At 30.7% G+C, this 12,886-nt stretch overlaps 1 long non-coding RNA gene across 12 annotated transcripts; it reads left to right on the top strand.

Moving 5' to 3' along the window:
• On the top strand, positions 528-4,341 carry LOC107643419. 12 transcript variants are annotated; one of them, XR_002362731.1, is made up of 6 exons: positions 528-773; positions 905-950; positions 1,323-1,408; positions 1,940-2,061; positions 2,319-3,805; positions 3,891-4,208. It is a non-coding gene; the product is annotated as an uncharacterized LOC107643419 (long non-coding RNA). The 12 variants fall into 12 exon arrangements; XR_002362726.1 differs by having other exon boundaries at positions 1,323-2,061; positions 2,319-2,370; positions 2,451-3,805; XR_002362722.1 differs by adding an exon at positions 4,306-4,341 and having other exon boundaries at positions 1,323-3,805; positions 3,891-4,145.

The raw sequence follows: 12,886 nt of genomic DNA, 5'->3' as shown, positions 1-12,886 counted from the left end.
CATTAAAAATAATTTGAATAACATATGTATTTATACGCAAATATATTAATAACTGATTTTAATATACAAATAGCATTTTAAAAAAAAATTATTGGATAGATAAATTAATTATTTTTACTGATTTGACAATTATAATATTAATTATTTATATAAAACTCTTTTAGACAGACATTGCAAAAAATTGAGTTCTTTGTTAATAACAAAATCACTACTAGAAAACTACTTAAGGAAAACGGATATTTCTAATAGATTTTATCTCACGGAAATACAGACAGATTTTGCAAAAAAAATTTTGTCGGAAACAAAAAAATGAATTACATGAATTACAGACGAAAAAGAAAATTTGTCAATAATTCTGTCAGAAAAATTAGTATTTTTTTGTAGAAAATAATTACCAACAGAAAATCCATATGTATTTAAATGAACAAAATGTTGTATTTTATTAAATTATTATAGACAAAAAATCTGTTTGTCATTTAAAATATTCCATCGGAAGATATTGAGTTAAACCTAACTTAACACCACTCTCTCGAGCTCCATTCACACTCCACATAAATAAACACGAGTTTCTTCCTCTCTCCGTCGCATGAGCTGCTTCTTCTCTCCATCGCACGAGCTTCTTCCGCCGCTGCTCACGTCGCATGATATCTATCTGTCATCCCTTGTACCGCACGAGCTTCCTTTGTTGCCGCTCTCGTCGCGTCTGCTCCCTCCATCGCCATCGTTATAGAGCTCTCTTCGCCACCGCTCTCATCTCCTTTCGTGAATTTTAGGTATACTCTGATTTTGTGATTTTGTTGCTTAGGGCTTAATTTTTCTGTGCCAATTTTAGGTTTATCAATTTTCTTCGCAATTTCTGTCTTCTTATTGCTGTTGATGCTGATTGAGCTTGTTGTAGTTGTAGTGATGAAAGAGGTTCATCTTCACATGCTGGTATCTCGAAACTGATGGTAATTTTTCTCTTTTTATTCTCTTTTTTCTGTTTAAATGTTTCTAATTTCCAGCTTAGGGATTTGATCACCTGTTTTGAGCTTGTTCCACGATTCTACTCTATTTGTGATTTTTTTTTTATGGATAAATGTATTTGCTTTAGTTTGAAATGAACAATATTTTATCTCAATTTGAGCTTGAACTATTTATATCGAGCTATTACATGAATAATTCTTGTTGTAGTTCTTAATTCTTTAGTTGCTACTCTAAATTCTTGGCTCAGTTTACCGGTATTTGGAATTTATTGCAATTCCCTAATATATGAATTTGTAAATTTTAGTTGTATATAAATTTACTTATATTTAATTAGTTTTACTTTTATTTCATCCCAGACAGAGATTTCATTGCTCCTTGCAAATGGTAAGGTACATCAAAATATGTACATCAAGAGTGTTTGGATCACTGGCGTGCGGTTAAGGTATGGATGCTGTCTATATTTTAGTTTCAACGGTTTGTATACTATCACAATATCAATCTATATACTGTTTGCATAGGGTATCAACTATGTAGTTCATAAGTGATGAATATGATTACTAGTTAAAGGTTTCCAACTTATATGTGACGAGTAAATGCCAATTTTGTTGATGTTTGGGCAGAACAAAAGAGCATTGAGTGTGATCAATCAAAATCTAGTGTAAGGTCGACATTATCCTTGTGTTGTTAACAAGAGACCTTTGTCATTATCAACTAATCTTATTTTACTTTACTTTTTGTTTTGGATAGAAATATTAATTCCATATGACTTCTAAGATAATTATGTTAAAATCTTAAATGCCTTCAACTAGGTGAATATATTTGTGATTAGATTTTATATTGATGTTGTGTCAAATGTTAAAATTTTATTTTTAAGTAATTTTGATGCTTTTATGTTACCTTGCTTTTGATGGAACTAATTTGTTTCACATGCTTCTTTATTTATTTATTTTTTTCATTTCTTTGAATTTAAAAGTTTAATTTGGAAGTCTAGTAGCAGAAGAAGGAAAGATGGAGAAGAGGAGCAGGACAACGATATATGTGCACGTCATTTCATAAGAAATTCTATGTTTGATATCTTATTTCTATATCAACGATGTATGTTTAATATCTTATTTCTATATTCCATGAAGTTTCTATACTTTGAAAAGTCCTTTCTTTTTGTTCTAAATTATGTAGGATCGGTTCCTTGACAAAGGCCACTTGATATATCTTTTATAAATACCATTTATAGATTTGAAGTTTGATACTTTAAAATTTCTTTTCATTGTTATCTCCACACAATTGTGATAATTTGATTATAAAAGCAAGCTTTTTTGTGATAAAGATACATGCCTATGTCTCTTGTTTTGAAGGCTTCCGCTTCTAAGTTTGTCAAGCTTTGAAAACTCCAACACTCAAATTCTGGTAATATGAGTTATTATGCTAGGACTAAGTTTGTTGATCATAGTGTACCTGTAATTTTACTTATTCTTTTTTTGGGGTAGGGATTGTCGAGGTAACTTTGGATAGGGCTAAAAATAAGAATGTTATAGACACCAAATTAATGAGAGGGTTAATTAAAGCATGCATTAGAGGTGATTAATCAAGATTCTTCCACTAATGTTGCCATCATCACCAATTCAATTCCTGGTGTCTATTGTGCTGGTGCCGATTTAAAGGTATAATAAATAAATATATATCACCTTTGCATTTTGAAATTAAATTCATCCAGATATTATGTTATTATTGACTTATATGAATGCAAGGCATTTACTACATCTGAGGTTCGGGAATATTCAAAAGCTCTTCATGCAACTTTCTCATTTCTTGAGGCATATGATATACATTTGTGTGTTTCGTTTTGAATCTTGTATTCATGGGCAGAGCCACGTGGTAGGAAAAGTGGGCAATGGCCCCCTAATTTTAATTTTTTACATGTAAATTATATGCAAATTTCAGTTTAGCCCCCCTTAAAATTTTATTTTAGTCTTATTTTATTGTATAAATATTTTTATCCTGCACATCACATATTTTTGTTGCTATTGTTTATTGAATCAAAACATTTGGTTGTATGGTGCTCAATATTTTCTGTTTTTCTTAAGGTTTTAAAACCTGCATCAATTTGTTGAAATTACCATGATGTAATAACATGCTTTATATCATTGTCTTGTATTTGATATTGTGATCACAAGCAATCTATAAAACCTGAATCTCTTTTCCAATGTTATTCCTGGAAAATCACAACTAGTGAAGGTGGATATTGTCTACATGAGTTACTGATAGATCAAAAAAGTGTTCTTAGTAGTATGTTCCTTTAAACTCTTTTTTTCTTGTAGCGTACACTTTCTAGCACAACTTCTAAGGGAATTTCATGTTTTAGAGAAAGCTAAAGTGGATGCATATTTTCTCCATAGTCTATTTAGAATAAGATGCTTGGGTATCTGTTCATTTGTTTGCTAATCTGGACTTACATGCCCTTCAAATACTAATTGATATATGTAAGTATTATTTCAGAGAAGTTTTCTGTACTGTATTTGTGGCCTTCATATCTGGTTGACCCTGTTTAATTTTTTTTCAATCTTCAAGTAATGCTTGGGTCTGGAAATCTCGTACACTTTGATTCCTTTGATATCCGCTATATTAGTAGAAACCTCTTAAATTTCAACTTATGTATTTTCGTTGTCTTTTAACATTTGATATCTGTTCTACTTTTTAAATACAGTTGTAGATTTGCTAACTCATGCTTTTAAATTGAACAGAAATTAATTTATCTCATGTAGCACTAGTATATTTTATCAATGAAGAGAGTGAGCCGCCATTCTTCACTCGCTTCTTTAAATGGGATTCTTGAAAATTTGCAGTAAGTTTCTCAATGCAATTATCTAATATGACTTCAAACGGTTTTTAAATTTTGACTATTGTTCTTTCCTTTTCTTACCTTGTAGATGTTGGGAAATTCATTTCAGAGGAAGCTTAGAATAGTGAAAATGGGGGTGCTCCACTTCTGGATGTAAGGTTTAAAATTCCATCAGGATTCGTCACAAGAAAGTGGTTTCCTTTGACAATTTTATGAGGCACTGTGGTTTGCTTGCTAATGAACCCATTTTTGATGTTGGGTTGAGTCATTTTGATGTGAATAATGATGATGATGATGATAGTGCATTATCAAAAAATGGCATCTTGATCAACAAGAAGAATTTGTATGATTCAGACACTCTTTTGTGATGTATTCTTTACTCAAATTAGCATACTTTGTCAATTAATCATGAGTCCTTTTATTCTTGAATGATAATTAGATATGATGTAATGAATATTAAGTTTGTCTATGTGATTTTTGGCTTTCGTTTTTTCAATTCACAGTGTGTTTGATGGAGTAAATTTAGAAAACAAATCTAAAGTATTCATTTTGCAATGAAAAAATCTAAAAAAAATTATGTTTTACCTTACTAACAAATTTACAGACGGAAAATTCATCTATATTAAGAGTTATGAATGCTTTTTCAAACTCTAATTACTGACAGAAAATCTGTCGAAAAGTTTGACTTTAGTTACTGACGAAAAATATGTCAAAAAATCTGACGTTTTAGGAAAAATGGAGGGGATGATTACTGAGGAAAAATCTGTCGATAACAGAGACAAATTTTTTGGTAAATTACCGACAAAAAATCTGTCAGAAAATTTGACGTTTTTAGTGAAATAAAGGGGACGATTATCGAAGAAAAATCTGTCGGTAGCAGAAAAAAATCTGTTGGTAAATTACCGATGGAAAAAAATCGGTCAGTAAATAATTTCCAACGAAGCTTTTACAGAGGGACAAAATCGGTCGATAAACAAAAATCTATCTGTAATAAAGACCAAATATGTCTGTAAATCTGTTTGTAATAAGCAATTTTCTAGTTGTTAACGTAAATATCATTTGTTCTTATTCTACTATGGAGATTCTCTTGTATAGCTCATCCTCTTCAAGATGATATGCTTGATCTTTGGGTTGAAAGAGTTATATGCCAGCCATTGAAAAACAGGGAGTGTGAACACCTGCAAAAGACACTTCGATGCTCAAATTAGCATTTGGGGTATTTTCTTATGAACTAATTAACTGGGCCTGAGAAAATACCTTATCCTTCTACTTAAGCTGCTTTTATAAGATAAAGAGAAATATAATCATTTATCCATTTCGATTATCTTGCTCATGGGAATGAAGTCTCATTATCGTTTTCAAATCATTTATAGCTATCCATCTCAATATTCAAGTTATAGTCTGTTACAACTAAATTATAATGAATGGATCATAGTCTCCAAATTTAACCTAGAAGTATTTATTTTGGAATAAAACAAATTGTATTTAAATAAATTGAGCTATAACTCAATTTTGGAGGTTAGAACTCCTAGATCGACAGTGCTTTATGAATATAAGTTTCTGAAAATGAAAAGATTAGTATCAGTTTAAAAAGTAATTAAAATCTATTAAAAAGTTTATATATATTAAAAAGCTGAAAGTTGAATCGTTTTGGTAATAGTGTTATAAAATCATATGACGTCATAAGAAAAGTAAATAGTTATCATTACTAGTTTATTAAAAAAAAAACTAACATGCAGTTTGAAATTTATGATAAATTTACTGTAGGTTGCATTGGAAAGTAATTTTTTGAAAGGCAAAAAAAGGGATTTGAAGAGAAGATGAGTAAGAGAGATTCGTAATCCCTCTTCTACCTTTGTTCTTTATTTTTGTCTGTCTTTTTTGTGTGGTTGTTTTTCTCAAAATTTTATCATCAAAAGAAAACTCACTATTATTGATGAGAATGATTGTTATATTTGGGTTGATAATGACAATAAAATAATAGTGTCTCTGTTTGTTGATAAAGAGAGTATAGAAAAAATAGCTAAGTCCCGTATTATAAAAGTTAGTGAGAAAAGAAAAATAGAGTTGTTGCCATGTGATCCGTCAGAATAGGTACATCACATAAGGAATTATTTTTATTTTTTTATATCTATAGTTGCATAATTCATGAACTTAGATTAAAGCTTCCATTTACAAAGTTTAAATGTGCAATATTGAAACAATTGAAATGCGCAACGTCGCAACTGCACCCAAAAGGTTGAGATTTTTTAAAAACTTTGAGATTTTGATGAAAATTTTGGAAATTGAACCTTCTATTATAGTGTTATTTTCATTGTTTGGAGCGAAGGGGGTTTGAAAAGAGAATGTGGGTGAATTTAAATAGTAGTCTGAGTTGGGCAATTTTTGGTTTATATAAATCTTCATCAAAGATTTTAAGAAAATATTCTTGAAGGTTAGATTAGTAGAGGAGGAATATCCATTTTATTGGAATGAAAATATTGTTGAAAAATTCCCTTTATATTGGCATTCGAAACCTTAGCAAATTTTGGGTTCAGAAGTGATTAGTGAGATAGATGAAAAAGTGTTAGAGTTTTTGGTTGAACATACTTCTTCCAACAAATTGATATTTGTGATAGAAATTCTTCGTTGGGAAGAAAATAGGGGTGTTGTGATGAGATATTTGCGTAAATGTTTTAGGTATGTTTTGAGTTTGTCTGCAAATTGTATGTGATAAGTTGCATTTTGTTTTGGTAAAATGTAGGTGAAAAATATTCGAGTGTTACTGCTAAATCCTTAAGAGCTCATATCAGAAGAAAAAATGCCAAAAAGAAATGTTCGACCTCTAATGTTGATAAAGGTGACACAAAAGTAAAGGTCGTGCAAAGTATGCCTAGGAAAAAGCCAATTAGCATTAAGAAGAGAAAAATAGAAGTAACTGTTAAGACAAGTAAGATAGAAGATGCAATAAGTTTAAGTGAAAAAAGAAAAGATATTCCTTTAGAGGAGTTGGCTGGCTTTATTGAAAACCAAACAAAATTACACGGGTTTATTGATGAGAGTGATACTTCATCATTATGTAATGAGAGGTTTCCCTATAAGGTGATTTCTGACGAGTATGGGTAATCCACAAGTGATGTTGCTTTGGTGAAAAGTATTGGTGATGTAGGTGTGGATCAAAAGTCAAGTGGGTATAACTAACCTTAATTCACGAGTCCTAACCAACTTACTAATTGAATTTAATAAAAGGTTAGCGTTAGTAAAAACAAGGTCAACTAACAGTACAACACTAAATTACTAATCAAAATTGGACATTAATGACTCAAGGTCACCCAATTTCTCAACCCTAAGCCAAGAAAATGAAAATCTACTCCATAACTAATGTAAATGTTTTATCAAACACTTGGTGTGCATAAAAGAAAAATATCATAAATAACAAGAATTAACAAAACTATAACTAACCAATGCAAGAATTTAACACTAACAACTTAAATAAGCATAAATAAAACTTAGAACATCAATTTCATTCATTGAAATCTAGAATTCATATAGTTCATCAAAGTAGAAAATAAAATAAAGTAAACTTAACAAGAAATCTAAGTAAAATAGTGTAAAAAAATAAAAAAATAAGAGCAAAACTACAATTAAACAAGATTAAAATTCAAAACCAGAGATGAAACTGAAAAAAAATTCCTAGAAAACTTAGAGAGATATTGGAGCTTCTCTTACTAAAAAACTATGAGTAAAACTTAGAGAAATATGAAAATTGAGTGTATGAGAGAGTGTATGAATTCCCTCCAAGCTTGCTTCAAATATGACTCAAAAAATGGTCTGAAATGGGCCAAAAAGGCTCCCAAATCGCAAGTCACATGCTGTTTTAAGTGAGTCACGCACTGAGTATGGTGTGTACACATGCATGGTGCATTTGCATATCTACAACTTTGCCAATTCTTCATTTTTTCATGAAATATCTCCACTTTTGCATGCTTTTCTTCTATCTTTCAAAATCATTCTTGCTTCTTAAACCTTAAATAACTTAAACAAATATATCAAGACATCGAATAAAATAAAAGTAGAATAATTTGATAATTTCAAAGGCCTAAAAATCATATTTCAATCAATTAAGCACAATTAAGAAAAAATTCATAACAGCATGCATTTTTAAAGAATAAGTGCTAGTTAAGTTGATAATTTCACTCTTTTCAATCTAAAAAATATCATAAATTATGAATTTATCAGGTATGTAACTCCATGAGTCGAGATTGTGAGTTCTGATAATCAGAGATAAAATGTGTGCATAGAGAGGCTTGAAAAATCTCCAAAGAGATCATGGCATCACATCGATAGACCAAGCAGAACGGTGTTTCTTGAGTTTCTTGAGTTGTGGATTGAATGGCAATATTGTATCCCATAAAATTTCAGGTATAAAGTCAACCTACAAGCCTTTAATGTCATCAAGCTTTTTCCTTAAAGTGTGTAAAATAACATTATTGGCTGCCTTAGGCAATCTATTCGATAATGGGTATTCTACTGAAGATAAATGTTGTTGAACCTTAAAGTTCTATAAAAAGAAACAAAAATTTTTTTGTCAATAAACTATTAATCATTATCAATAATTATATGTTGTGGAATACCAAACTTACAAATGATGTTTTTTTTTAAACAAATGAAATTACTTTATTTGATGTTATTTTTGCTAATGGTTGAGCTTCAATCCTTTTTAAAAAATAATCAATTCCAACAAGGAGAAATTTTACGTGAGCAAGAGCCAAAAGAAATTGTCCTAAAATTTCTAGCTCCCACTTTTGGAATGGCCAGCTTACCTTAGTTGAATATAATAAATCACATGGTATATGAATTATATGTGCGTGTTTTTGACAATATCACGAAGCCTTACTTTATCTTTACAATCACGTTGCAAAGTCGATCAAAAGAAACCTGCTCTCAAAATCTTAAGACTAAACTTTGGCTCCCAACATGAGGACCGTAAACTTCTTCATGTGCTTCAACAAGTGCTAAGTCTACTTCTAAAGAACTTAAACATTTTAAGAGAGGATGTGAGAACCCTTTCTTATAAATGTCAATTCCAAATAATCTAAAAAAAAACTAACTTGTCTTTTAAATTCCTTAGGATTAGAAACGTTGGATGAACCTCTCTTGTTTGTAAGTAAGAAACGTATGGAGATCTCCAATCGGATACTTGAGATACATTTAATATAGGGGTTAGATGCACACTAGGGGTTGCTAGTGTAGATTGTAATAATGATGCAGTATGAGAATGTAAACAAGTAGTAGCTAACTTGGATAACATATCAGCTCAACTATTTTGTTCTCTAAGTATGTGTTGTATATCAAAATTTTTAAAATATGAGATTAAATCCTTAATAGTAGCTAGATATTTTTTTAATAAAGGATCTTTTACTTGGAAAACATTGTTTACCTATTGTACTATAAGTAAAGAGTCACAATATACAATAATATGACGAACTTGAAGATCTCGAGCCAAACGAAAGCCAGCCAGGAGTGCTTCATATTCAGCTTGATTGTTGCTTGTTTAAATAGGAATTGTAATTAATGTTCTAGTACAACTCCCTGGCCACACTTGATTGCTTGATTAGAGTCTCTTCTCTAAATATATCCATCAATGTACTTGTCCAAATGATCCTGTCGAACTTATATTTCTAACAAATCTTTAACAACAACACAATCATTAGTTGTATGACCATAATTTTAATGAAAAGCACAATATTTGAATTTGTCAATTTTTTCAAATATTGATATGTATCAGCCTTTTAAGATGGCTTAATGAGCTTAAAGTTTAAAATTGTCTTAATAATGTCTTCTCTTTTAGTGTTGAACTGTGTATACGATTCGTATGTGGAACAAGTCGAAAAGGCATTTTGGAATCTCTGCCACTATCATAATCTTTAGGAGCACTATTTTTCTCTAAACCTTTGACCTTTTCACAAAATGCAGCTAAAGTTTTAGACTTGGCTACAACAATAATTTCTTGAAACTTTCCTTGCTGAAGTACACTTTTGATGGAATGAAGATGAACCTCTAGATGGAGATAAGGAATATTCATTACTATCTTTGTAAAATCGAGTCACATAATCTTATAGTCTTTCATATTGTCTCTACTTAATTGTACTCAAATAATTTGAATCATGTAGGTATATAGAGTAGGCTACAAATTGATTCTCAAAAAGCTTGGCCAAATCCAAAAAACAAGAAATAAATTTTACAGGCAAAAAAGTAGGAAACAACGACATAAAATAAGAAAAGAGGCACCATTCACGAGCATCATGGAATGAAATTTTGTATATGCTTCTTTGGATCTCTATGTCTGTCATAAGGCTTTAAAATCAAAGGCAAAGGAAAGTGTTGAGAAAGTTGGAAATTCATGACATCAGCAGTGAATGGTCCAGCAGTGTTTTGTCCGTCTGTTTGAGCCGCAGGTTGATTATTGCCCTACCTTTGTGTCTCTAAGACATGAGTTGGATTAGATTCGCCTTCCTCATCTTCGTCATTTGATCTCCTACATTATTTTCGTTGTTGTCGTTGTTTGTTATCTGAGCATTAGTAAACTCGGCTAATTGATTTGCGATCTGTTGGTTTTCTATCGCCATACGCTAATTAGCTTGTTGTAACTCTGTCACCATACGAAAAAACACAAATGATGTTGGAGGAGGTTAATTGTCAGTTGTGGTTAATCTTGAGAGTTGGAGCACAAAAAGACAAACAACAACAACAACAACAACAACAACAAAACCTTGTCCCACTAGGTGGGGTCGGCTACATGAATCAAACGAAGTCATTGAGCTCTGTCATATATCATGTCTATAGAGGGACCGTTTACATGTATATCTCGTTTGACCACTTCATGGATGGTCTTCTTAGGTCTTCCTCTACTTTTCACCCCTTGTCCATCTTCCATCTCATCCACCCTCCTGACTGGGTGTTCTGTCGGTCTTCTTCTCACATGTCCAAAACACTTGAAACGCGATTCTACCATCTTTTCCACAATGGGTGCTACTCTAACTCTCTCCCTTATATCTTCGTTCCTTATTTTTTCCAATCGCGTATGACCACTCATCCATTTCAACATCTTCATCTCTGCCACACTTAACTTATGTTCGTGCTCCCCTTTGGCCGCCCAACACTCCGTACCATAAAGCATAGCCAGTCTTATAGCAGTGCGATAGAATTTACTTTTAAGTTTCAAAGGCACTTTTTTGTCATATATAAAACCAAATGCACTTTATCATTTTGACCAACCTGCTTGGATTCTATGATTTACATCTTGTTCATTCTCTCCATTATCCTGTATGATGCACCCAAGATATTTAAAACTTTTAATTTTTTGTAAGATGTTTTCTCCAATCTTCACCTCTATATTAAGATTTTTCCTTCTCAAACTGAATTTACATTCCATGTATTCTGTCTTACTACGTCTTATTATACGCAGACCATACACTTTTAAAGTTGGAGTACAAAAAGAAAATTATTTTTTTAGCGCTATGGTGAACGTCAATTTTCTTATTCAACTATAGAGATTCTCTTATTCTACTATGCTTGATCTTTGGGCTGGAAGAATTATACGTCAATTACCAAAAAATAAAGAGTATGAACATTTTTAAAAAATACTCCAATATTTAAAGTAGTATTTGAGGTATTTTTTTATAAACTAATTTATTGGGTCTGAGAACATATTTTCTCCTTCTGCTTAAATTGTTTTTATAAAATAAAGAAAAATATGGTCGTTTATCTATTTTAATTATGTTGTTCATGAGAATAAAGTCTCATTATTGTCTTTTTATCATTTATAGCTGTCTATTTTAATATTTGAGTTATAGCTCATTATAACTTGGTTATAATAGAGTCGATCACCATTAATTTAATCGAAGCAAAAAAGGGTTTTCATATATTGGATTGTTATTAGAATAAAAAGTTGAAAACAAGATACAACTAATGTATTCTTATTAAAAAAAAAAATACAACTAATATATAAAAACCTTTTTTCTTTCTAGACATAATTAGTTCGATCACCTCTTATAGTTATGGGCACTCAAAAAGGGGGAAATGTCTAATGCATATTATTATTTTATAAGGGAAAAAAAGAGTATGATTGCTTGTCATGTCATCGTAGTTTAACTAAAAAGAATGCTGATTTTAACTCTAATTCGACTCTATAATGCATATGCAAATTAACCAAAACGGCAAGTACATCCACTCACGATTGAAAAGAGACGTATTCTCTTTTAAATTGTACTACCTAATTAGGGGTGGAAGGAACCGTGGAAGGGCCGGGTTATCCAACGGAGATCGTGGCTCAACTCATATTTTTTACTCGATTTGTTTTATTAAATAAGTTAAATTTAAAAGTCTATTAATTAAAAAGATCAGGTTATAGGTTTTAGAAAGGTTTAAGTATAATTTTGGTTCCTAAGGTATAAGTCAAATTTTTTTTGTTTCAAATCTTTTTTGGTATACAAAATCGTTCATAATGTTTAACTTGGTTTTAAAATCATCCTTACCTTAGGAACCAAAATTGTACGGAGGTGGCGGCGGAAGCGAAGGCAGGGGTGGATCGTAAGCAGCTTCTTCTTCTTCCTTTTCTCTTTCGCATGAGCAGAAACACTATTTTTTCTTATTTCTTTCTTTTTTTATTTTATAATATTTTTGTTATGCGTAATTTGGTCCAAAATTTTAATATTTAAGTAAAAATGACGATTTTAAAACTTAGTTTTAAACCTTAGGGATGATTTTGTATGCAAAAAAAGGTTGGAGACGAAAAAAAATTTCGATCTATATCTTAGTGATCAAGTCAATTTAAATTTTTAAATTTAGTGTTTGAGTTATAATTCAAAAAACACGTTTTTCAATCAAATAGGTTAATGAGTTTAGTTTTAAACAAGTTGGACTCGAACCTTAAAAAAATGATAAGAACTAAAATTTCATCTATTTACAACATAAATCAAATTCGTTTAAGTTAAAATTTGACTTAGCTTGATTTATCTCATTTTCACCCCTATATCTAATCCAAAAAATTCTGATAATAATGCAATTTTTTTTGTCTTGAAAATATTGGATATGATTGAAGAG

This window comes from Arachis ipaensis, chromosome B05 (assembly GCF_000816755.2).
Source record: "Arachis ipaensis cultivar K30076 chromosome B05, Araip1.1, whole genome shotgun sequence".
In the NCBI taxonomy this organism is placed as follows: Eukaryota; Viridiplantae; Streptophyta; class Magnoliopsida; order Fabales; family Fabaceae; genus Arachis; species Arachis ipaensis.
The sequence above is the reverse complement of the archived record's forward strand: the minus strand, read 5'-3'. Positions and strand labels throughout refer to the sequence as shown.